The 26,527-nt window shown below is 41.8% G+C and overlaps 1 protein-coding gene and 1 long non-coding RNA gene across 5 annotated transcripts in view; one reads left to right on the forward strand and one right to left on the reverse strand.

Moving 5' to 3' along the window:
* Positions 1 to 26,527, forward strand: part of ABCG2 (ATP binding cassette subfamily G member 2 (JR blood group)) — a 159,646-nt gene that overhangs the window by 49,032 nt on the left and 84,087 nt on the right. The window contains exons 1-2 of one of the 4 annotated variants that reach the window (XM_082726608.1): positions 24,801 to 25,075; positions 25,452 to 25,520. The exons of 2 other annotated variants lie outside the window; for them this stretch is intronic. The gene's annotated coding sequence lies outside the window, so the exon portion shown is untranslated. Of the gene's footprint in view, positions 1 to 24,800; positions 25,076 to 25,095; positions 25,521 to 26,527 lie in introns of those variants that run through there. One more of the 4 variants, XM_082726606.1, reaches the window with a different exon arrangement.
* Positions 18,855 to 24,754, reverse strand: LOC309862596. The gene is made up of 3 exons (XR_014310600.1): positions 24,488 to 24,754; positions 20,964 to 21,226; positions 18,855 to 19,437 (listed from the first exon to the last, which is right to left on the reverse strand). It is a non-coding gene; the product is annotated as an uncharacterized lncRNA (long non-coding RNA).

Below are 26,527 nucleotides of genomic sequence, written 5' to 3' on the forward strand. Positions count from 1 at the left end.
TTACCAGTTATGACATTTATGGTTTTAATTAGGCATTTTATATGATTCTATTTTCTCTCCTTTGTTAATATATAGATTATGTATTTTTTTTTCTTTTTACTTTTTTTAGAGGTTGCCTTCAAATTTCTGACCTATATCAATTTCCTTTTCTCTAAAGTACTTCTTTTAACATTTCTTGCAAGGAAGGTAAACAGGCAACAAATTCCCTCAATGTTTGTTTGAGAAAATATTTCTTGTTCACTTTTGAAGGATGATTTAATAGGATATAGAATTCTAGGTTAATGTTTTGGGTTTTCTCTCTCAATAATTTTTTTTTTTAAGATTGTATTTATTTGAGAGAGAGTGAAGGAGAGAGAGAAGGAGCAGGGGGAGGAGCAGAGAGAGAGAGAAAGAAGCAGACTCCTTGCTGAGCAGGGAGCCTGATGTGGGGCTCCATCCTGGGATTCTGGGATCATGACCTGACCTGAAGGCAGACACTTAACTAACTGAACCACCCAGGTTCCTTTCTCTCAATACTTTAAATATTTTCCTCCACTCCCTTCTTGTTTGCATCGTTTTAGAGAAGATAGATGTAGTTTTTATCTTTGGTCCTCTATCTATAGCTTCTTCCTTCTTTTTCTTTTGTCTTTTATTTATTATTATTATTATTATTATTAAAGATTTTATTTATTTATTTGACAGACAGAGATCACAAGTAGGCAGAGAGGCATTCAGAGAGAGGAGGAAGCAGGCTCCCCACCGAGCAGAGAACCCAATTTGGGGCTCGATCCCAGGACCCTGGGATCATGACCTGAGCTGAAAGCAGAGGCTTTAACCCACTGAGCCACCCAGGCGCCCCATTGTCTTTTATTTTTATAAGACTTTTTCTCACAAGACTTTTATTTTCTGCAGCTTGAATATGATATGCTAAGTGTAATTTATTTGGCATTTATCTTGCCTTGTGTTCTCTGAGTTTCTTGTGGTTTTGTGGTGTTATATGCTGAATGTTTGCATTCCCCTCATTATTAAGAGGTGGGGGGGTCTTTGGGAGGTGATTAGGTCACAAGAGTAGAACCTTTATGAATGGGAATTAGTGCTTTTATGAAAAGGTACATGAGAGCTTGCTCTGACTTTGTGAGGATGCAGTAAGGAGACAGCCGTCTACAAACTAGGATGCTGGCTCTCACTGGAACCAAATCTGCCTGCACCTTGATCTTGTATTTCTCTGCCTCCAAAACTCTAGAAATAAACCAGTCTGTAGTAATTTGTTGTAGCAGACAACTAAGACATGTGGTTTGACCTTAATTTGGGGGACATTCTCAGTCATTATTGCTTCAAGTATTGCTTTTGTATCTTTGTCTCTTTCTTCTCCTATGGTATTCTTATCATGTGTATGCTGTGTGTTTTATATATGTACCACAGTTCTTGGATATTCTGTTCCCTTTTTTTCCCTTCAGTCTTTTTTCTCTTTACTTCCAGTTCCCATTGACATATTATTTTTTATTTTTTTTTTAAAGATCTTATTTATTTATTTGACAGACAGAGATCACAAGTAGGCAGAGAGGCAGGCCGGGGGTGGGGGGAAGTAGGCTCCCCGTTGAGCAGAGAGCCTGATGTGGGGCTCGATTCCAGGACGCCAGGATCATGACCTGAGCTGAAGGCAGAGGCTTTAACCCACTGAGCCACCCAGGCACCCCTCCACTGACATATTCTTAAGATCAAGATATTCTTTCCTCAGTTCTGTTCAGACTACCAATGAGCCCATGAAAGGCATTCTTCATTTCTCTTACAGTGTTTTTATGCCCTAACATTTTTTTTTGATTCTTAGAATTTTCATCTGTTTACATTATCTATCTATTCTTTCAGGTTTACTTTACTTTTATTTTATTTTTTAAAAAAGATTTTATTTATTTATTTGAGAGAGAGAGAGAAAGCATGAGAAGAGAGAGGTCAGAGGGAGAAGCAGACTCTCTGCCGAGCAGGGAGCCCCATGTGGGACTCGATCCCAGGACTCCAGGATCATGACCTGAGCCGAAGGCAGTTGTTTAACCAACTGAGCCACCCAGGCATCCCTTAGTTTTATTTTTAAAAATATTTTATTTATTTATTTGAGAGAGACAGAGAGGCAGAGAGAGAGAAAGAGCATAAGTAGGGGGAGCAACAGAGGGGAGGGAGAAGCAGACTCTTCGCTGAGCAGGGAAGACCAATGCAGGGCTTGATCCCAGGACCCTGGTATCATGACCTGAGCCAAAGGCAGATGCTTAACCAACTGAGTCACCCAGGTGCCCCATCAGGTTTACTTTCTTCATGAGAACACTTACCAATTGGGGTGTTTAGGTTTCAGCTCAGGTCATGATCTCAGGCTCATGGGATCAAACCCCACATTGGGCTTTGTGTTCAGCACACATTCTGCTTGAGATTCTCTTCCTCTCCCTCTATCCCTCTCCCTGCTCACATACACTCTCTAAAATAAATTAAATCTTAAAAAAAAAAAAAAAAACGCTTACTGTATTAATCATAAGTTGTTTTAAATTAATGATCTGGGGACACCTGAGTGGCTTAGTCAGTTAAGCCTCTGCCTTTGGCTCAGGTCAAGAGCCCAGGGTCCTGGGATTGAGTTCTGCATCAAGCTCCTTGCTCAATGAGGAGCTTACTTCTCCCTCTTCCTGCTGCCTTCCCTGCTTGTGTTTTCTCTATCTCTGTCTCTATGACAAATAAATAAATAAAATTTTTTTTTCCAAAAGATTTTATTTATTTACTTGACAGATAGAGATCACAAGTAGACAGAGAGGCAGGCAGAGAGAGAGAGGAGAAAGCAGGCTCCCTGCAGAGAAGAGAGCCTGATGTGGGGCTCGATCCCAGGACTCTGGGATCATGACCTGAGCTGAAGGTAGAGGCTTTAACCCACTGAGCCACCCAAGTGCCCCAAATAAAATCTGTTATGGTTGCAGAAAGCCTCTGAAGTAAACCTATTTCTGCATTTGCTTTGGCTGTACATATTGAGAAAAATAAGATTTGCAGACAAGTAGTGAGAAATGGTTTCAGGTTTTTGTATTGTTTGGGCCATCTTAATAATTTATGATTTTTCTTTGATTAAACAGATGACAAGAGAGGATGTATTCTGAAATATACATAAGCACCCATAAGTTAGCACAAGGGCTTCCAACTTGTTAAACTTTGGTAGAGAGCAGATGAAAGAGCACTGCATATTTTTGTACACTTTCTTAAATGTTTTGAATAAATAAGGAAATACTTATCTTTATATTTAAGATAAATGCATTTATTGGCTTTTTAAAAAACTGCTTTGTTGAAATTTAGATACCATAAATTCTAACTGTAAAATCCAATGAATTTAGTAAATTTACAGACTTGTGTAGCCATTACTAATCCAGTTTTGGAATCTTCCTATCACCTCAAAAACCTAGCTGCAGTTCTATGCTTCCTGGTGCCAGTTACACCTCCTGTACTCCCTTCCCTTATTTCCCAACCTTCCAGTGAAAAGGGTAGTTGGTCTCCTGGAAGCTGATGTGCTAGTGTCTCGGTAAAAATATCCATGATCTGTGTTCCTGTAAAAGTGACCACTATAGGGATGCCTGGGTGGCTCAGTCATTAAATGTCTGCCTTCAGCTCAGGTCATGATGCTGGGGTCCTGGGATCGAGTTCTGCATTGGGATCCTTGCTCAGTGGGGAGCCCACTTCTCCCTCTTCCTCTGCCATTTCCGCCTGCTGTGCGCTCTCTCTCTGACAAATAAATAAAATCATAAAAAAGTGTCCAATATAGCTATAGAACTTGTAGTGAGAGGTAAAAGCTAGAAGTGATTTTGTCACTGGGAGGCCTGTGAGCAAATTCATTTTATGCACTGTGTAATAATGTATAATTGGTGCTGAAGCGTGTTACATGGTGAACTGGAATGTTCCTGTGGTATCAGAGGACCATTCTTCTGATGTCCAGCATTTTCAACATCTAACGAAATCTTATTGATTGGCAAGTTGCAGGTGACATTGTCTATGGCCTTTGATGCCTACCAGAAGGGAGACTTAAAATCCCAAAGGAGGACATACTTGTCAGTTTTGTTACTGAAACTTCTGCTAGTGGTTTGACACACAGAATCCCATGTATAGTCAAAGAATAATTGCTGTCTTTCACAAACTCTCATAGTGTTTGTTTCTGAGAGAACCCTTTTTGCTCCTTTGAAACTGCTGGAAAAGTTGGCCTATTTGTCCCTCAGCAAAAGAGGCAACACTATCCAGGACTTTTGGCAGACTGACTTCCTGGGATTTAAAACTCTCCTTTTGTGGAGCTGTTAAGGTGACCAGGCTCTTTCAGAAAAATGCAGGTGACATCTGTCTGGTATGCTCACTAAGCCAAGTATGGAAAAAGCACTATAAGAGTAGTAGACCTTATTCATAAAGTGTTTGGTGACAATGGGGAGCTGGTTATATTGAAATGTACTATGGCCTACTAGTAAAGAAGTCATATGGATAGGTTTGGGTAGAAGTTTCTTGCTCAATTAGCAAATGAGGGAGACCTGCCAATTGTCTGGGAGGGCCAGGAGTGGAGATCACACAGTTCTCCATAGCTGACTCCATGTTGCAAGACCATATTGCTGAACAGGGGGATCAAGAAGAAAGACCCTCTTGCTGAGATCTGTGCAGTGTGGACTGCTGTCACCTGATGTGTTCGATACCACCTCCTACCTAATCCTTTATCCTTTCGGAACAAACAGGCTTAGATTCTTAATGTGCCCCTGATTTAATGCTGGCCCAGCCACAAGCTCTATTCCTTGTGTTGTCCCCCAAACATTCATGCCCTCAGCTCTGTCCCCCAGGGGCCTTAGCCAACATGGAAGGCCTGAGGGCAGGGGGCCAGCCTGGGCCCAGGAGTCTGAGGTTGTGTGCTTAACCCAGGTTCAGATCTCTGAGACTCGCAGGCCGGCACACTCTGACGCAGCTCTGGTGAGGCCAGACAGCCCTGGTCAAGTCCATAACATCTGCTTTGCTGAAGGTGCCACGAGGCAGACCCTCTGTCCCCAGGTCTTTAGGCCCCTTGCACACCGTCAAGCTTTGTCTCCTCCCCACCTCCCGTTGGCCTTCTCACTAAGTACCTTTTCCATGCTGCCATTTAGATGGAGGAAGACCTGGAAACTTTGAAACCTTGTGAGCCACCCCCACCGCTGCATCTGCAAACACCAGGACTGCCCCCCCCCCGCCCCTCAGGGGTGGGCAATGCTGATGGGTGATGCTGATGGCATCATCACCGCAGGAGCAATTAAGACAGGGACCACGCCGGTTACTTAGGGAAGGTTGGTATGTGGCATTACCACTTAACGAGGACCCAGAGCTTCTGCCCAACTACTGACCTTGATAAACAGTGGATATTGATTATTGACGTAAGCGGGTAAATGCAGCTGAAAACAAGACAGGAGCAACTACTTTCAGTGATGTGGTGCAGTCAGGCTACTGCAAAGTTCTGGAGAAAGGAAAGCTCCGAAGGGAGTCCGTTATCAGGAGGGCCCAATTCTTCACAGGAGAGCTAAGAAGATGAAGGTTATCTATCGGGGAGACTAGATGGGAGTGGGTGCTGTGTCTGGTAGCTTGAAGCCACTTTGGGGGGGGGGGTTCTTAATGCTAACAAAGGCTAAAAAGAAAAAAAAAAAAAGAATGAACGGACCTAGGGCAGGGATTCAACCCCCCTTCTCTAGCTGACACTGATCAAAGTTTGTTGGGAACTTGATGGAACTTAAAGTTGTCAGTACCATCAGTCCTTAGCGACAATGGGGCACAGGTTAGCGTGGTTCCTAGAGTATCCCACTGGCATAGTCCAAATCTAGTTTGGAGGTGGAGACAAATATCCGATTGGACCGTGGACTGATGCGAGCATCTGGCTGAGCTCTTTTGAGCCAATATACAGAAGATGTAACTGAAAATGCTGAAGGCATTATAGGAAGTAGATTTTTAAAAAATTCCTCAAGCCGATTTGCAGTCATTCCCCTTTCCCACCCCAAGCCCCAGACAACCCCTAACCTGCTTTCTGACTTTATACCTTTGCCTTCTCTAGGCATTTTGCTAAATGGAATCTTTTTTTTTTTTTTTTTTTGCCTGGCGTCTTTCACTGAGCATGTTTTTGAGGTCCATCTGTCTTATAGCATGAATCATTCATTTTTATTCCTGAACAGTATTCTATTGGGTGGATATACCAAATTTTGTCTGTCTTCTTGCCAGTTGACAGACATTCGGGTTGTTTCCAATTTTGGGGTATTGTGAATAATCCCCCTGTTTACAGGTTTTGTGTGAATATATGTTATTATTTCCTTTGCATAGATTCCTAAGAGAGAAGTTGCTGAGTTATGGTAAATTTATCTTTCACTTTTTGAGAAACTTCCAAACTATTTATCCAAAGTAATTGTACCATTTTACATTCCCACCAGCAGTGTTTGAGGATTTCAGTTTTTCTACATTCTCTCACTAACACTTGTTAATTGTGTCTTTTTGATTATAGACATTTCTGCTGTATGCAGTGGGATCTCATTGTGACTTTAATTCGTATTTCCGTGATGACTAATGATGTTGAACATCTTTTCATGTGCTTATTGGTCATTCAGATATTTTTACTGCAATGTCTACATAAATCTTTAGCCCTTTTTTTTTAAAAAAATATTTTATTTATTTATTTGACAGAGAGAGATCACAAGTAGGCAGAGAGGCAGGTAGAGAGACAGGAGGAAGCAGGCTCCCTGCCAAGCAGAAAGCCCAATGCAGGGCTCGATCCCAGGACCCTGAGATCATGACCTGAGCCGAAGGCAGAGGCTTAATCTACTGAGCCACCTAGGCGCCCTTTAGCCCATTTTTTAAAAAGATTTTATTTATTTATTTGGGAGAGAGAAAGCGGGAGACAGAGCATGAGCAGAAGGGGAAGGGCAGAGCGACAGGGAGAAGCAGACTCCCTGCTGAGCAGGGAATCCAACTTGTCTGCTAAAGGCAGACTGACTGAGCCATCCAGGCACCCTCTTTTGCCTGTTTTTAAAACCAGGTTTTTTGTTTGTTTGTTTTTTGTTTTTTATATTGAGTTGTAAGTATTCCTTATAAATTCTGGATATTAAATTATTCTTCTATACTACACTTTAAAAAATAAGCAACTCACTTCTACCCTCCATATCCCAATCTCCTCTGTGTTATTCCTTGTGCTCCAGAAGTAAGTGAAGCCATATGATAATTGACTCTCTCTGCTTGACTTATTTCACTCAGCATAATCTCTTCCAGTCCTGTCCATGTTGATGCAAAAGTTGGATATTCATCTTTTTTGATGGAGGCATAATACTTCATAGTGTATGTGGACCACATCTTCCTTACCCATTCGTCCATTGAAGGGCATCTTGGTTCTTTCCACAGTTTGGAGACTATGGCCATTGCTGCTATGACAATTGGGGTACAGATGGCCCTTCTTTTCACTACATCAGTATCTTTGGGGTAAATACCCAGTAGTGCAATTGCAGGGTCATAGGGAAGCTCTATTTTTAATTTCTTGAGGATTCTCCACACTGTTCTCCAAAGTGGCTGCACCAACTTGCCTTCCCACCAACAGTGGGAAGGCAAGTTGGTGCATTTCTCCCCACTTTCTCCACATCCTCTCCAACACATGTTGTTTACTGTCTTGTTAATTTTGACCATTTTGGCCATTCTAACTGGTGTAGGGTGGTATCTCAATGTGATTTTGATTTGAATCTTCCTGATTGCTAGTGATGATGAACATTTTTCATGTGTCTCTTAGCCCTTTGTATGTCTTCTTTGGAGAAGTGTCTGTTCATGTCTTCTGCCCATTTTTTGATGTGATTATCTGTTTTGTGTGTGTTGAGTTTGAGGGGTTCTTTATAGATCTTGGATATCAGCCCTTTGTCTGTACTGTCATTTGCAACAGTACAGACATTTTGCACAATACTTTATTTTTTGCAATTTTTAGTAAAAATTTCCAAAGTGAACAAAAAGATACTGTATAAAACACAGTGGACATAAACTGACAGTAGTATTAGATCTCATTTGTCTTGATCCTTTTGTTTTACCACATCTTGATTTGCAGTGGAAAGGGTTCAGTGCATGTATCTCTTGTCAGAAAACATTTAACTTAGACTCAAAATAAAATAGGGCAGTGTGTACCTGCCAAAACCCTACCACAGGATAACATTACAAGCAAAAAATGTATATGTTCCAAAGTCTACCACACTCAAGAAGTTACTAAGAACTCTTGCAGCCCTTTGTACTGTCATTTTCTCCCATTCCATGGGTTGCCTCTTTGTTTTGTTGACTGTTTCCTTTGCTGGGCAGAAGCTTTTGATCTTGATGAAGTCCCAAAAGTTCATCTTTGCTTTTGTTTCCTTTGCTTTTGGAGACAGATCTTGAAAGAAGTTGCTGTGGCCGATGTTGAAGAGGTTACTGTGTATGTGCTCCTCCAGGGTTTTGATAGATTCCTGCCTCACGTTGAGGTCTTTTATCCATTTCGAGTTTATCTTTGTGTATGGTGCAAGCTTAAGAGACCTTCAGACACCATCAAGTTGACTAACATATGCACTGTAGGAATATAAGAAAAAGAAGAGAGGAAAATGAACAGAAAGAATATTTCAAGAAAATGGCTGAAAAAATACCAAAATTTGATACAATATATAAATGTACCAATTCAAGGAGTTCAAGTCCGAGTAAAATAAATCCAGAGACCAGCATCAAGATCTAATTGTCAAAAGAAAGGCAAAGAGAGAATCTTGAAAGCAATTAGAAAGAAACAAATCATCACATGTAAGTGATCCTTTGTAAGAGTCTAAGTGGATTTCTCAATAGAAACCTTGGAGGCCAGAAGTAGTGTACTGATATATTTAAAAAGATAAAAGAAAAAACTGTCAACAAAGAATCTTATATCTGGAAAACTGACTTTCAAAAATGAGAGAAAAATGAGAATATTCCCAGATAACCAAAAGCTAGAGATTTGTTACCATTAGAACTGCCCTGCAGGGGGCGCTTGGGTGGCTTGGTGAGTTGGGCCTCTGCCTTTGGCTCAGGTCATGATCTCAGGGTCCTAGGATCAAGTGCCCCAGCGGGCTCTCTGCTCAGCGAGAGACTGTTTCCCCCCTCTCTCTGCCTCTCTGCCTACTTGTGATGTCTCTCTCTCTGTGCCAAATAAATAAATAAAATCTTAGAAAAGAAAAGAAAAAAAAAAAAAAAAGAACTGCTCTGCAAGAAATGCTAATTAGGAAATCCTCCCAGTAAAAATAAAAATGTTCCAGGGGCACTTGGATGGCTTAAAAAAAAAAAGCATATGCAGTGTTTACATTTTTAATTTCACTGCAGAATGGATCTATAAATGTATGAATGTTATTTATTGATTTTGGGGAAAAAAATCCCTGCTATGGATACAAGTTGTTTGTCAGATAGATTTGTAAATATTTTCTCTAAATGGCTAAAGTATCTTAAAAACAACATTTACATGAAAGGTTGTGGAGTCCCTGAAGCCTTTCCTTGGTACCCTAGGATTATCAGACCACAATTTGAAACCCTCTGCTAGTGAGCAAGCTGAGTAACTGATCTCCAGCTGAGTCAAAGGGACTTTACAACTAACCAGACACCTTTTAATTCTGTAAATGAACTCAATGACTTAGTTGCATTGCCTGTATGCAAGGTGTTTGGAGCACTGGAGGCCGAGCTTAAATTGAAGAAAAACAATACCATCGGGAATCATCAAGTTCAGGTAAGGCAACAGAACAAAGAGAGAAAGTCATTATTTCCTGATAAGATTGAGGTTTTATTTGCTGGCTCGTGATAAAGCAATTTAAACATCAAAGAGAAGTGAGGAAGAACTGAACTCTGCAGAAACCCAGGCTTTAATAATAGAAGTCTACCTCAAGGATTTTTGTTTTAAATAACAGCAGCAACAACAAAAAACTCTTGCTGTTAAGGGAATTAGATTGTTTGCAGTGTATAAGGGCGAACTTTGTACATTTCCCTCAAACCACCCCCTGCTTCCTTTGCATTTATGATTTACATACATTTCTTTTTTTGTATACCTTATTAAACTAACCTCATTTGTTCATTTAACAGTGAATTTACTAAGTACCCATTAAAAAGCTAGAAACTGGCTTTAAAATGTAATTCACAATGTTTTAAGGAAAATATTTAAGGAAGCATTTATAAAATCATGGACATATTTTATAAGTACGTATATTTATAAGTTTAAATAATACCGTGAAATAAAAAATTGTTTCTTTGAACAGATCAACAAAACTGACAGACCTTTAGCTACACTAACTAAGAACAAAGAGAGAAGATTCAAATTACTAACAACAGTTGGGACATTACTACTGATTTTACAGAAATAAACATGTTATAAAAGAAAACATGTTATAAAAGAAAATGCCCATCAACAAATTAGGTAACCTAATTAAGAGGGACAAATTCCCAGAAACATACAATCTGCCAAATGAACTCATGAAGAAATTGAAAAGCTGAGGCACTTGGCTGGCTCAGTTGATGGTATATGTTACTCTTGATCTCGGAGTTGTAAGTTCGAGCCCCATGTTGGGTGTAGAGACTACTTAAAAATAAAATCTTAAGGCAACCCTCTTGGGTCCCCTTCTTCTTCAGGAGTTTTGTACTATTGTTCAACAAACTTTGCTTTGCTGCCCACCAAAAAAAAATTTAAAAACAGAATAATAAGTAAACAAACAAATAAATAAAATCTTAAAAAGAAAAAGAAATAGAGAACCTGAATAGACCTACAACTGGCAAGGAGATTGAAACAGTAATAAAAACCTCCCAACAAAGAAAAGCAATGGACCAAGCTACCAAATATTTAAAGAACCAACACCAATCCTTCTCAAACTCTCCAAAAAATTAAAGAGAAAGGAACACCTCCTAACTCATTCTGTGAAGTCAGCATTCCCTGATACCAAAACTACATAAAGACACTACAAGAAAAAAGGAATGGTAGGCTACTATCCTTTGTGAATAAAGATGCAAAAATTCTTAACATAATACTAGCAAATCAAATTTAGCAACTTATTAAAAGGATCATAAACCATGACCAGATGGGATTTAACCCTGAAGTGTTAGGATGGTTCAACTTATGAAAAACGATCAATGCACTATACCACGTTATTAGAATGAAGGGAAAAAAAATTATAGGATAATCTCATGGTGCAAAGATATACTCAAAGTATCTTTACAAAGATACACCCTTTTATGATAAAATTAACACCCTTTTATGATAAAAAAAAAAAACCTCAATAAGCTAGGAATAGAAGGAAACTTCCTTAACATGATAGAGGCCATATATGAAAGATTCACAGCTAACATCATACTTAGTGGTGAAAGACTGAAAATTTTACCCTTAAAATCAGATACAAGACAGGGGCGCTTGGGTGGCTCAGTGGGTTAAGGCCTCTGCCTTTGGCTAGGGTCATGGTCCCAGGATCCTCGGATCAAGCCCTGCATTGGGCTCTCTGCTCAGTGGAGCCTGCTTCTCTCTCTCTCTCTCTGCCTACTTGTGATCTCTCTCTGTGTCAAAAAATAAATAAAATAAAAAAAAATCAGATACAAGACAAAGATGCCTCCTTTTCCCACTCCGATTCAACACGGTATTGGAAATTCTAGCCAGAACAATTAGTCAAGAGAAAGAAATGCATCCAAACTGGCAAGTAAATAAATTATCTCTATTCATATAGTATGATCTTTTCTTTCTTTCTTTTTTTTTTTTTCCCCAGAAGAGAGAGAGAATGTGCACACATGGGGGTGTGGGAGAGTGGAGGGTAGAGGGAGAGGGACAGAGAGAATCCCAAGCAGGCTCTACTTTCAGCATAGAGGCTGTTACGGGGCTCAGCCTTACAACCTTGAGATCATGACCTGAGCTGAAATCAGAGCTGGATGCTTAACCGACTGACCACATAGGCACCTGATGGTATGATCTTATACATAGAAAACCCAAAAGATTCCACACACAAAAAATGTTTTAGAGTTAATGAATGAATTCAACAGCGTTGCAGCTACAAAATCAACCTGCAGAAATCACTTGCTTTTCTATACCACATCAATGAAAATCTGAAAAGAAAATTAAGAAAACAATTTTGTTTACAATTGTATAAAACACAATAAAATACTTAGCGGTAAACCAAGAAGGTGAAAGACCTGCACACTGAAAACAACAAAATATTGCTGAAGGAAATTAAAGAAAACATAAATAAGTGTAAAGACATCCTGTGTCCATGGATGGACACAGTGCATGTTAAGATGACAGTGCTACCCAAAATGACTTACAGATTGCGTGTAATTATCAAAATCCCAAGGGCATTTTTTGCAGAAACAGAAAAACCCATCCCCAAAATGCATCTGAATCTCAAGGGACTAGCCAAAATACTCTTGAAAATGAAGATCAAGTTAGAAGTCTCACACTTTCTGATTCCAAAACTTACTTCCAAGCTAGTATAATCCAACAGTGTGGTGCCGGCATAAGGACAGGCATATAGACCAATGGAATAGAATTAAAAGCTCCAAAATAACTCCGTGCCTGTATGCTCAATTTTCAACAAGCGTACAAAGGTCATTTAATGGGAAAAAGATAGGAGGCGACATCATGGCTCAGAGGGTTTGGCCTCTGCCTTCACCTCAGGTCATAGTCCCCCGGTCGTGGGATTGAGCCCCGCATCGGGCTCTCTGCTCAGCGGGGAGCCTGCTTCCCCTTCTCTCTCTGCCTACCTGTGCTCTCTCAATCTCTTTGTCAAATAAATGAATTAATAATTTTTTTAAAAAATGGGAAAAAGAGGGACGCCTGGGTGGCTCAGTTGGTTAAGCAGCTGCCTTCGGCTCAGGTCATGATCCCAGCGTCCTGGGATCGAGTCCCACATCGGGCTCCTTGCTCAGCAGGGAGCCTGCTTCTCCCTCTGCCTCTGTCTGCCATTCTGTCTGCCTGTGCTCGCTCTCTCCCTCTCTCTCTGATAAATAAATAAAATCTTAAAAAAAAATGGGAAAAAGATACTATTTTCAAGAAATGGTGTTGGGAAAACTGTATATTCACATGCAAAAGAATAAAGTTGGATCTTTTCCTTACACCATGGACAGAAAACACTCAAAATGGATCACAGACCTAAAGGTAAGAGCTAAAATTGCAAAATCCTTAGAAGAAAACATAGGTGAAAGTCATTATGATATTGGATTTGACAGTGATTTCTTGGATGTGACACTGTTGCTTATTTCATGGGACACTTTTCATCCTTGGCTCATGACCATTACATGACAATAACAACCCTCAAACATGACCACAAAAAGGCTACTGGACATTTCTAAACATCCTCTATGTGTGTGGGGAGAACATTATGAAAATGTTTATGAAATACATATGATAATGAATGAAAGTAGTTGCTTTCTGAAATTTGTTTCAAAATAATTTGTGGGAGGGTAGCTGGGTGGCTTAGTCAGTTGAGCATCTGCCTTCAGCTCAAGTCATGATCTCAGGGTCCTCGGATTGGAGCCCCGCATTAGGCTCCCTGCTCAGTGGGGAGTCTGCTTCTCCCTCTCCCTCTGTCCCCCCACTTGTGCTCTCTTTCTCTTTCTCAATAAATAAATAAATAAATAAATAAATAAATAAATAAACAAAACTTGAAAGCATTCTTCAAAAAAATAATTTGTGGGAAAGGAAAAGAAAAGGGGAATATGAATAAAAATTAAGATTGGCCGCTAGTGGCTGATCCGTGCCTTGGGCCTCATCATATTTTTTCCTACCTGTGAAATGTTTGTAATTTTCCATAATAACATGAAAAAGTAAAAAAGATGACAGATATATTTGAGGACTTTTGTTTTTTGCATGTTTGCCCCGTTAGATGCTCTGAAACCGTGCAGTTATATGATATCTAAAAATACATCATTAAATATTAAAACCCACTTTAAATGATTAAGTCCACTAGCATCAGTAATAGAGCAAAGACCAAGCAGGTAAGCTAATTCTTGAGGCCGCTGGGTATCTGAGATATACACTGGTCTTTGTGATCTGAACTGCATTGCACAGAGGGCACAGGGCCAAAGCCTTGAGTTTGCATAAAATGGAAGCATAATGCCTAGACCTAGGAGAAGTATACCTTCAGAGAGGTCAAACTAGAAAAGAAACCCACCCTGCAAAGGCAGGCCACAAGAAAACATTGCTATCTTGGCCCACACTATGAATGGACATTTTAAAAAGAAGGGAAAAAAAAGTCCCCTGAGAATTTGTAGCAATGGGCCAAATCTTAAGCTACTTGAGAGCTGAATCTATATTCTTTGCTTGACCCCAAAACATGCACCTATAATGTAATTATGAGGATGGGTAATATCCCCAGATGTCTGAGAGAAGGAAATCCAGACTTTTCCAGATGACTGTACCCTCAACTAGGCCTCAAAAAATTCCTACAGGTAGATTGCCCAAAAAACTTAAAAAATTAGAAAACGAACATCAGTGAGCAAGCCATCGGTAACAGAGCCGGAACCACAAAGACTTCAGAGATTATAATTATCAGAATTAAAATGAAAAATAATTCTGCTTGAAGTGCTGTAAAATGTAAAAAAAAAAAAAAGATACTGAAAACATGAATAAGAATAGGAGACTATCAAATAATTAGGCCAGTTTGAAGAAGAACAAAATATTGCTTTTAGAAATGAAAAGAATCCCTAATCATTGAAGTTAAGAATTTGGATAGAAGATAAATACAACTGCACAGAGAACAGAGAAGATGTATCTGTGAAGAAATTATCTAAGATACAACACAGGGAGATGAAGATGTGGAAAACATGTGAGAGCTAAGAGACGTGGAGGAGTAGAAAGAAGGCCCAGCAGCGTGTACATGTGTCTCCCTATTTCCTATAAATGGAGCAGCCTTAGCCATAGCTTAGTAGTGACTTTTTTTTGTAGGATTAACATGATTTAATTGAATATCAGATTTTTTTAAAGATTTTATTGATTTGACAGAGAGAGAGAGAGCCCGTGCGCCCAGACAGTCAGGGGGAGGGGCAGAGAGAGGGAAGCAGACTCCCCGCTGAGCCAGGAGCCTGATGTGGGGCTTGATCCCAGGACCTTGCGATCGTGACCCGAACTGAAGGCAGAACTTAACTGACTGAGCTACCCAGGCACCCCCCAAATCACTCACAAATTGCTGAGTTTGGGAAGGCCAGGATAGTAACTTGAATCTCACACACTTCTCTTGAGGACATATGTAATTTAGGGAAGCCCTGTTACTGAGCAGGGAGCAGGGGAAGCACAGAGCTTATCCAGTAGTGTTGAAGACCTTCCCAGAGGCAGCCCATGAGACCAAGCACTTCCCAGTCAAAGAGCCACATCAGTGGCTCTCAGTGCCTACTGCCCCCTTGACTGTGGGGAGACACAGAGACCTCTGACAGGCACTAGGGAGGCAAGGAGGGCTGGAGGAGCTTCCCCACCAACATGCTGTGTCTCTGCCTAAGTATCCCCCTCACACAACAAAGCCACACATCCCTAGGCAGAGCTGAACAGCCCTGTCTCTCACCACCTCCACCCTTTTTTAAGTGGCCACCCTCATCCCTGACTCTGGCCCTCTGCTTTGTGTGGTTTGAATTCCATTGACCAAACTCCTTACCACCATTCCCTGCTTCTAGACCTAACTCCCTCAACCTGCAAGCTTTAGTACAATTCTTACCATTTGGGGTTTCTTTCATGGGGATCTCTATCTTGGATTTGCAACTGCCTAGACTTTCTTGTTTTTCTTCTTTTATGTTGATAAGTGTGGTTCAGGGGGACTTTGTAGGGTGAGCAAATTCATTCTACGTTTTTTGTCCAAACTTTTTTTCTTAGTAGTTTCTTTTCTTTTCTTTTTTTTTTAAGATTTTTATTTATTTGTTGGACAGAGATCACAAGCGGGCTGAGAGGCAGGCAGAGAGAGGGGGAAGCAGGCCCTCCACTGTGCAGAGAGCCCAATGTGGGGCTGGATCCCAGGACCCCGAGATCACCACCTCAGCCGAAGGCAGAGGCTCAACCCACAGGTGTCCCTTCTTGGCAGTTTCTATAGGAAATAATGGTGTAATTGTTTCTTATATCAGCTGAATGCAGAGCCAAAATGTGAGCCTAAGTTCTTTACTAGCTTTATCACCTGGGGTAGATTGGTTAATCTCATTATGCTTTAGTTTTGTCTGCAACATAGAGATTTTATTTATTTTTTTAAAGATTTTATTTATTTATTTGACAGAGATCACAAGTAGGCAGAGAGGCAGGCAGAGAGAGAGGAAGGGAAGCAGGCTCCCTGCTGAGCAGAGAGCCCCGACGCAAGGCTCGATCCCAGGATCCTGGGATCTTGACCTGGGCCGAAGGCAGAGGCTTAACCCACTGAGCCACCCAGGTGCCCCGCAAAATAGAGATTTTAATAGAATCCACCTAAGGGTATTATTATGAAGATACAGCAAGGTTTAAAAACAAAACAAAACAAAAAAGACCCTCACAAAACTTAAAGGCATTGAGAACAATCCCCAGCAAGTAGCAAGTACTTAATAAATATTAGCTGTTATGATTGGCATTGGGTAAAACATTTTCCAAATACGCATGATTTTATTTTTATCTTTATTTAACCCTGTAACATAGGTATTATCACCCCTAATATGAAGAAAGACATTGAGGGCACCTGGGTGGCTCAGTGGGTTAAGCCGCTGCCTTCGGCTCAGGTCATGATCTCAGGGTCCTGGGATCGAGTCCCGAGTCGGGCTCTCTGCTCAGCGGGGAGCCTGCTTCCCCCCGCCCCTCTCTCTCTGCCTGCCTCTCTGCCTACTTGTAATTTCTCTCTGTCAAATAAATAAATAAATAAAATCTTTTAAAAAAAAAAGATATTGAGACACAAAAGGGTCAAATAGCAAAAACTCTCAAGGTGAGATAAAACTTGAGTCCATCTAGATCGGCAATGGCTTTGTTACTCAGAGAATAATGGGTGTATGTTTCCTACTCTAATAAGGGTTATGGGCGAAGTGTTTGGCTTTGCTGACATCATCTATGATAATATTAAGCATGACACCCAGATGTGAAAAAATTCTAAGTGTAATGAATCCTGTGTCCTTTAATGCTCGTTACACTTTGACTTCATTCACAACCAAGAACAAATTCTTCCCTCTGCAGGCAATAAAGTGTTTATAGTACTCAGTAATGTATCATGTGAAAGGGGTCAGCCACTGATGAAACCCTCATCCAGTTTTATAGCCTGGCAGATTTAGGTTAAGGGTGGAGAGGCCCCTGAATTGCATATGATTAACTTGCTTTTATTATTAAGTCGATAAATTTTTATCAGTTAACTATTGTGTTCAAGACTCGGAGAGAGGCAATGTGTAGGACATACACAAAGGGGGAGGGGAGGAGGGCATTACTTTCTCACAATTTCCATTACTGACACCATAAGGTCTTTAGCTTCTCAGGTTCAGGGTCTGCAGTCAGCTCTAACTCCTATGTCTTTCACCTTCAATATTCTCTGTTACCAGGTACTGTAAAGTTCTCCTTCACAATGTTTCCCTCATGCCCCTTCCCTCAAAATTTTTTCCTCCTTTGTTCTAGCTCAGTGGTTTTTTGGTTCATTTCCAAACTGATTTCTCCCATAACCCCCATCCATTCTATATGTGGACAGATCAGTCTTTTTAACACTATTTTGACAATATCATCCCTTTACAGTAAACTTTCATGAATTTTTCACGCTCCGGATTCCCTTTCGACCTGTCCTTTCCTGGCTTCACTTTCCTATGACGAATCATTTCGCACACTGAAGTCCTTACTCCGTTTTTCTGTGCCTTGTCCACCTGGCCAAACCGTGTTTTCAAATTTATTCGACCTTCTAACCTCTCTCTCTTTATGAATGGGAATTCTTTGTGAATGGGAAAGCAATGCCCACTCGTGGCTTTGATCCTGCTACATTTGCAGAATGCAGTCTTCGGGGTCCCTGGTGTTGCTGTGCGCTCCTTCCAGGTCCCTTACTGCTATTGGGAGGACAAATTTTCCCTCCACCAATTCAGATCCCGTGGGGTGGGGGAGGAGCTTGAAAGTTACCTGACAACAGATTACAGTAGAAAAGATAAGGTTTGTGAGGTTTCTATACCAACTAATGGGGGCAAAGAGGGACAGGAAAGAGGACTTCCACTGGATAACCTAGGGCTTTTCGAGAAACAAATGAAAGTATGACTGTTTGTGATAGTGCTTGTTTATGCAATTTCTTATCCAGGTGTGAATGGTTGGTCTTTTTCCTAGCAGTGAAGCTCCCCTGAGAGGGGATTTATGGTGTTTTCCTCTCTGAAGTCCTTGCCTTTAGTCAGAAAAAGGAAACTCCAAGAAGGCTGCTTTCAGCATCAGTTGTCTCTCAAATGTCTTCGGTTTAAAATAATATTCATAAGAACTCTGTGGGGCTGGGTGGTGATGCGGGGAACAAGGGCAAAAAGAAATGTAGGTAAAAGTAAATTTTCTTAGAACCTGTAGCCCACTGACAAATACTCGGGGCAGGCCGAGGACAACAGTCCTCCAGGAACTCCCATGTGAATGCCTTGCTAGAGGGAAAAACCACCTTAGCTTGACAATAGCTAGGCCGCCAGGATTCTGTGAGTCTGCATGAAAATCCTTTTGGAAACTACCCCTAGCTTTACCTCCCCCAATTCCATAGTATATAATCAGTTGCTCCTCACAATCCCTTGGCAGTCCTCTCTGCCCGTAGCTCCTGTCCCCGTGCCTTAATAAAAATACCTGTTTGCACCCAAGACATCTCAAGAATTCTTTCTTGGCCTTTGGCTCGGAACCCCAACATTTCCACATTAGCTATTAGCATCCTCTTTGTTTTCTTAGGGCCTTGTATTAGGCAGAATAATGGCCTCCTGAAGATGTCATGTCCTTTTTTTTTTTTTTTTTAAAGATTTTATTTATTTATTTGTCAGAGAGAGAGAAAGAGAGAGAAACCAAGAGAGCACAAGCAGGGGGAGAGGCAGGCAGAGGGAGAAGCAGGCTCTCTGGAGCCTGAGCAGGGAGCCCAATGCAGGACTCGATCCCAGGACCCCACGCTCATGATCTGAGCTTAAGGCAGACACTTAACTGAGCCACCCAGGCAACCCAGATGTCATGTTCTAATAGTCAGAAGGTAAATGTGTTAGTTTGCCTGCTAAAGGAGAATTAAGTTTGACAATGAAATTAAGGTTGCTAATGAAATGACTTTAAGGTAGAAAGATTATCAGGGCTTATCCAGTGTGTCTAAAGTAATCACAAGAGTGCTGTCAAAGTAGAAGAGGGAAGCGGAAGGAAGATACGGTAACAGAAGCAAGGTCAGAGTGATTCTCTGCTGTTGGCCTGGAAGCAAGAGGAAGGGACCATGAGTAAGGGATGCATCTGCCCTTTAAAATCTGGAAAAAGTTCCAGAAAGGAATACAAACCTGCTGGCATCTTTGATTTTAGCCCAGTCAGGCCCAGTTTGGACTTCTGACCTATGGAAATGTAGAATAACACATTTTATTGTCTTAAGCCATTAAGTTTGTGGGAATTTGTTATGGCACCATAGGAAACAAATAGAGGTCTATTTCAGGGTTAAGTCCCTTGTCTTTGCTTTCACATGATACCTTCAGCAGATCCTCCAGCTTCAGAGAGAAAGTGTACTTCTTTCCATTTTCTTTCTTTCCCTTACTAAAACACTCATCTGCATGAGGACTCATCCTCACTCCCTTTCTTTCTGCCATAATTAAAAGAAATTTCCTTTTCTAATGCTAATTCCTCTTTCCCTTTGTAAGGGACCTGATCACACCAGTTAACTACCGTTTCTTCTCTGTGACTTCCTCTTGGTGTGCAAACATATTCCAGCCTGCCTAACTTAACCAAATAAGAAATATATTCTTTGAACCCCAAGATGGTTTTTTTTTTAAAGATTTAAAAAATTTATTTATTTATTTGACAGACAGAGATCACAGGTAGGCAGAGAGACAGGTAGGCAGAGAGGCAGGCAGAGAGAGAGCAGGAAGCCGGCTCCCTGCTGAGCAGAGAGCCTGATGCGGGACTCGATCCCAGGACCCTGAGATCATGACCTGAGCCGAAGGCAGAGGCTTAAACCCTGAGCCACCTAGGTGCCCCCTAAGATAGTTTCAAGAGACGCTCCTTTCTCTTACCTTCTTGTTATAGTGAAACCTTTGGTAAGAGTTATCTACACCCTGTTTCTACTCCTTCACTTACTCATCAGTGTTCAAGCCCTTTATAGGCTGATCTTTCTCTTCTGGAGTTCATCAAATGTCTCTAGTGGCTCTAAAAAGAGCCATGGGGGAACTCAGTGCCTACAGCCACCTGTACTGTTTTTTATTTGCTTTTTAAAAATGGTTTTTATTTGGGAGTAGTGAAAATAAATATACTGGACCCATTACAGGTGTTATACACAAATGCCCCCAGGTCCATAATAGGTTCTGTCTGAAACCTGGACTTGTAAGGGGAAAATTGACCCTGAGAAGTTCACCACTTGAAGTGCTGAGGAAGGTACTGAGTCCTTACCAGCTCCTCGCCCTTGGTGGTCAGGCTGGAGAATAGACCGAGAGCTTGGGGCAGCTGGGAAAATCTAGGATGGTATTAAAACTCCTATGAGAAAGAGGAAGAGAGCTTCTCGTTTGGTCTGTATGGGAACTTTGATAGTAGAGTGACTGTTTCATGGCGTTACAAGTCCAGGAGGTTTGCTCCTTTAATGAGAATACTGTTTTTGATTTGGCTTTGGTTGCCATTCTTACAAGAAGCCATACCATTTATCAGCATTAAGCGAATCTGTAGCCTTTGCCTGTGTCTGTTGCTGACTTTCCACCAAACATGAATACCTGGCGAAAACCACACAGGATGTGTATTATCACCTCCTCCTCCCCCACAAAAAGAAAAACTTCCCATTATTTTTGGAGTTTTCAAGAAGTGAGGCTTCATTGATTCCATGAAAGAGTCTGTCTGCTCCCTTCCCCTGAGGGCATCTTCCCTATTTGTCTGTCCTTACCTGTCACAAAAGCACTTGGCGACACCTTACTCCTGCCAGGGGCGCATTTGAGATCTTCAATGTGTGTTTCACAGGTATGGACTCCAGATGGCCCCAGAGCTTTCCATTAGGATTGTAAAGAAATCGTTACTTTTGATAATTCTGTGGTTTGATTGGAAGGCTTGTAAAATAGGACAGTGACTTCAACTAACTTGGAGACAGCCCAGCAGATCAACGTTCTTCAGAGAACCAGTCTCCTCCTTCCTTGTTCTGCAACCTAAGAACTTTATAGAGAGAAATGGGAAAAGGCCTTACATAGGAAATTTATAAATAAACCACAAATGATCATTAAACATTAAAAAAGTTTACTCTCACTAAATCTAAGAGATGTAAATCGAAACACTGCCATTTGTTATCAGATTTAAAGAGATTAAAATTATTACTCTATCCAGTTTTTTTTTTTTTTAAAGATTTTATTTATTTATTTGACAGAGAGAGAGATCACAAATAGGCAGAGAGACAGACAGAGAGATGAGGAGAAGCAGGCTCCCTGCTGAGCAGAGAGCCCTATGCGGGACTCGATCCCAGGCCCCTGAGATCATGACCTGAGCCGAAGGTAGAGGCTTAACCCACTGAGCCACCCAGGCGCCCCTCTATCCAGTTTTCGTGAGAGCTCAGGTGAACAAGTGACCTTTTTTTTTTTTTAAGACTTTTATTTATTCATTTGAGAGAGAGAGAGATCACAAGTAGGCAGAGAGGCAGGCAGAGAGAGGGGGAAGCAGGATTCCTGTGAGTAGAGAGCCTGATGCAGGGCTCAATCCTAGCACCCTGGGATCGTGACTTGAGCCGAAGGGAGAGGCTTTAACCCACTGAGCCACCCAGGTGCCCCAGGAAGGTCATCTTTATGTTCCTTCTTCCCTATACTCTGTGACATAAAACACTCAAACACTAAAAGAGAAGACAGGGAATTTGAAGATGATTAGCCCAAAATAAAATGCTAACATAAGCTAAAATGACGCATTTCTTAATAATGCAATGCATTCATGAAAGGCTGACTCTAATCTGAATTTATCAAACAGAATTTGATGGCAGTGATCAGCTGTAGCGAGTGTTAGAGTGAGAATAGGAATTAATGTAATTTTAGCGAGCATATACACTGATTTATCAATATGAAAAAATCAAACTCCTTTAAAAATTCTACTAAAAATAAGGTAGAAAATTTTTTGTTTTAGTGATTTTTAGCCCTATTTTAGGTGAGGTTCTGTCTTTAAGTATTGTCATATATTTTTTACTGACTAAAACACTGGCATTTTATTGATTTACTTTAAAAAAAACTTTTTTTTTTTTTTTTAAAGATTTTATTTATTTGCCAGAGAGAGAGAGAGTGTACACACAAGCAGGCAGAGAGGCAGGCAGGGGCAGCAAGAGAAGCAGGCTCCCTGCCGAGCAAGGAGCCCCATGTGGGACTCGATCCCAGGACCCTGGGGTTATGACCCTGGGATCATGACCTGAGCTGAAGGCAGCAGCTTAACCAACTGAGCCACCCAGGCGTCCCTGATTTACTTTTTTTTTTTTTTTTTAAGATTTTTATTTATTTATTTGACAGAGATCACAAGGTAGAGAGAGAGGAAGGAAAGCAGGCTCCCGAGGAGCGGAGAGCCTGACGTGGGGCTCAATCCCAGGACCCTGAGATCATTACCTGAGCCGAAGGCAGAGGCTTTAACCCACTAAGCCACCCAGGTGCCCCCTGATTTACTTTTTTAAAAAAGGTTTTATTTGGGTGGGGGGAGAGAAATAACACAAAGGGGGGTGGTAGGCAGAGGGAGAAGTAGGCTCCCTGCTGAGCTAGGAGCCCCTCTCCGAGACTCGATTCCAGCCCCAGGACCATGACTTGAGCCTAAGGCAGATGCTTAACTGGCTAGCCATCCAGGCATCTCTTACTGATTTACTTTTAAACAAAATTCTTTTTTCTAAAATAAAAGTTGTATATCTGCACTAAAAAATTTTAGAAAATTACACTAAAATAGAAGAAAAAAAAGAACCATAATGTCACAACCCAGAAAAAAAAATTTTTTTTCTTGTATTGCCAGCTATTTTCTATGCATAAGGTTTTGGTTTGTTTTTGTTTTACATATTACACAGTGCTATATTCAACCTATTGTCCTGTTTCTTTTCTAAATGTGCTTTTCATCAATTTTATGTATATGTTCCCCCCATTTTTACAAGTCCCCTCTTGGAATTGCCTTTAGAATTTGCTAGCAATTTAAAAAATCTTTACTGACATCAGTAAAATTTTGTTCTTTAGTGGGTGTTTTTAAATTTTGCAAGCAGTTATTAAAAGCCGTCTCTGAAAAATTTTTCTCAGTCCTGGCCTAAAATGACAAATATATTTGTATACAGGTCTTTAAATGTCTTTTAAAATTTATTAATTTATATTTTTAAAGATTTTATTTATTTTTTTGACAGAGAGATCACAAGTAGACAAAGCAGCAGGCAGGGAGAGAGGGGGAAGCAGGCTCCCTGCCGAGCAGAGAGCCTGATGCAGGGCTCCATGCGGAGGTCCATCCCAGGACCCTGAGATCATGACCTGAGCCCAAGGCAGAGGCTTAACCCACTGAGCCACCCCTGAAACTTACCCTTTTTAAAGTAGTCTCTGCACCCAACATAGGGCTTGAACTCATGACCCTGAAATCAAGGGTCACACACTTCACCAACTAAGCCAGCCAGATGCCCTGTGATTAAAGATTTCCTGTAAGGGGTTAAGAATTAACAGTTAAGGGATGCCTGGGTGGCTCAGTTGGTTAAGCAGCTGCCTTTGGCTCAGGTCATGATCCCAGTGTCTTGGGATCAAGTCCCACATCCGGCTCCTTGCTTAGCAGGGAGCCTGCTTCTCCCTCTGCCTCTGCCTGCCACTCTGTCTGCCTGTGCTCTCTTGCTCCTCTCTCTCTGACAAATAAATAAAATCTTAAAAAAAAAAAAAGAATTAACAGTTTAAAAAGAGTTAACAGTAATACCTGGTGTTGCTTTAAATAATTTGATTTTTGTTTGTAAACGCAAATCAGAAAGTAGATATAAGTATTAATTTTCAAGGGCATCTGCAACAGGCAATTTTTGGGAAGGTCATAAACACTCATAAAGCCTGATAACCAAACCCTTTCTTGAATATGCACACTTTCCAGCTTTCTCACATGAACAGTATTACAGAGAAGTATTTATTACAAGAGCGTGCAGGTACACATGGGTGGCTCAGGCGGTTAAACTGCTGCCTTCAGATTAGGTCATGATCCCAGGGTCCTGGGACCAAGTCCCATATCAGGCTCTGTGCTCAGCGGGGAGCCTGCTTCTCCTTGCCACTCTGCCTACTTGTGTCCTCTCTCTCTCTCTCTCTCTCTGATAAATAAATAAATAAATAAATAAAATCTTTTAAAAATGTGTGCAGAATACACTCAAATCGTTCGAAGTAATATTTTCATTCAACTTGTTCCTCGCCCCTCCCCCCCGTATTAGATTCAATTCCTTAAGTTATTGTTTTGGGGAGTAATCACCTAATTTCTCAGAAGCTCATTCTATAGAGACCTACTTGCTCTCGGGGTGGGCAACGTATTTGATAGGAAAAAAAAAAAAAAAACCCTCGGTGTCAGCGTCCCTCGGAGCTTAGGGCGCGGGACACAGACAGTGAGCAAATCCGTCCAGGTTCGAGCTCGTATCCATCAGCCCCGGTAGCGTCCTGTGATTACCAGGGCTAATCACCACTGTCCCTTTCGTACAGACCCGGCAAGGCGGGATTTTGGGGTTTGTCCATGCGCGCTCTGGGTGAGTCAGCTCCGTGACCTGGGTCCCGCAACAGGATGGCCCTCGAGCCAGTGTCCTGTTTCGTTTCCTGGCCGCCCACCCGCGCGCTGCTCCGCGGCGGCCGTAGGGCGCTTTATCGCGGCCAGGCAGGCGGCGCTACTCCTCTGGTCGGACCCCGAGGGAGCCGCCGCCCTGCGCTCTCCCGGCCTGCGGCGGGGGGATAACGAAGGCGAAGCCGGCGTCGGCGCTGCCGGCGCTGCCGGCGCTCGCCTCTTCGCAGCCCTGGCCGCCCTGGCCCGCCGCTCCCGACAGTTACTGTGCCCCGGCCGCTAGCTGCGCGTGTGAGTGCGGGCCAGGCGGGAGCGCGCGGACACCGTGGGTGGGCCGTCCGCCGAGCCGAGCGCGTGGGTCAGGGCGGGTCGGCCGGCGCGGTGGGGGTGGGGTGCGCTGTGCGCGCCCGCGGTGTCCTGAGTCCCGCGCGGTTGGACCTGGAGTCCGGAGCGCGCGGGAGCCAAGAGGGAGTCCCAGACAGTCCTGCAGAGACTGGGAGTCGCGGGAAGAAAGCAGCCTGGAAAAGAGCCAGGGAGGTGTTAGAAAAGCTCTTCCCGATTTAGAAAGCACGGTACAGATGCTTGATGCTATTTTTAAGAGCTGCTTCCTTAGGGTATTTGGAAGGTTTGGCTGACTCAGCTCAGCGTCTATATAAACAATTGTTAGGGCTCTGCCTCTGGACACACGGACTCTGAGATCGAAGACCTCGGTGGAACTGAACCTCTACTAAACTGAGTGAGTACATGGTGAAAGCCATTTGGGATGTGTGGCTTGAAAGATCTGGTGGGTATTGCACGGACATTTGATAGAAAATAGAAAACTTCAGTTGAGACGACTAGGTTTTAGTTAGTCCTTCCCAATTTCACTTGGAAATGACTGTGAAATCCAAATCCAGATTTCAGACCGTTTTTTTTCAGAAATCAGTGCCTTGGTGCCAGCTGATTTTGTTTCCGGTGGTGTGTCTTAAGAACTAGACGGTAAACTGGCTTTCTCCAAATGTGTGGAACAAGAGTTGATAGATAGTAAATGGGTAAAAACTTAACTAAGCACAGAAGTTACTACAAGGTAGGAGAGAAATTTGTTAATGTTAGTACTTTTAAAGGGATTAACCAATCATTTTGTCTTTTTTTTCTTAGCCCCAGGGTAGGTATGTGTATATATATGTACCTATACATGTATATATACTTTGAAAGATTTTATTTATTTATTTGACAGAGACACAGCGAGAGAGGGAACACAAGCAGGGGGAGTGGGGGAGGAAGAAGCAGGGTTCTGGCCTAGTGGGGAGACCATGTGGAGCTGGATCCTAGTACCCTTGGATCATGACCTGAGGGGAAGGCAGATGTTTAACCCACTGAGAGACCCAGGCGTCCCAGGACATAAAGTTTTGTCCACAACTTTTGAGTGGCTTGCTAAAAAGTTATTGAGCTCCCTTTTGTAATTGTGTGTGTGTGTGTGTGTGTGTGTGTGTGTGTGTGTATAGTTGGTTTTTAATGATTGACTTCAAAAAGTTAACCAGCGTATTACAGTTATTATTAAACATTGTACTAGAGCAGGGCACCTGGATGGTTCAGTTAGTTAAGCGTCTGCCTTTGGCTCTGGTCTGGTCATGATTCCAGTGTCGTGCTCAGCTTAGAGCCAGCTTCTCTGTCTCCCCCTGACCCCCACACATGCTCTCTGTATCTCAAGTAAATAAATAAGATCTTTGGAAAAAATAATTCTGAAGAAGTTAGAACAATAAC

The sequence above is a fragment of the Mustela nivalis genome, assembly GCF_964662115.1.
Source record: "Mustela nivalis genome assembly, chromosome: 4".
Classification (NCBI taxonomy): Eukaryota; Metazoa; Chordata; class Mammalia; order Carnivora; family Mustelidae; genus Mustela; species Mustela nivalis.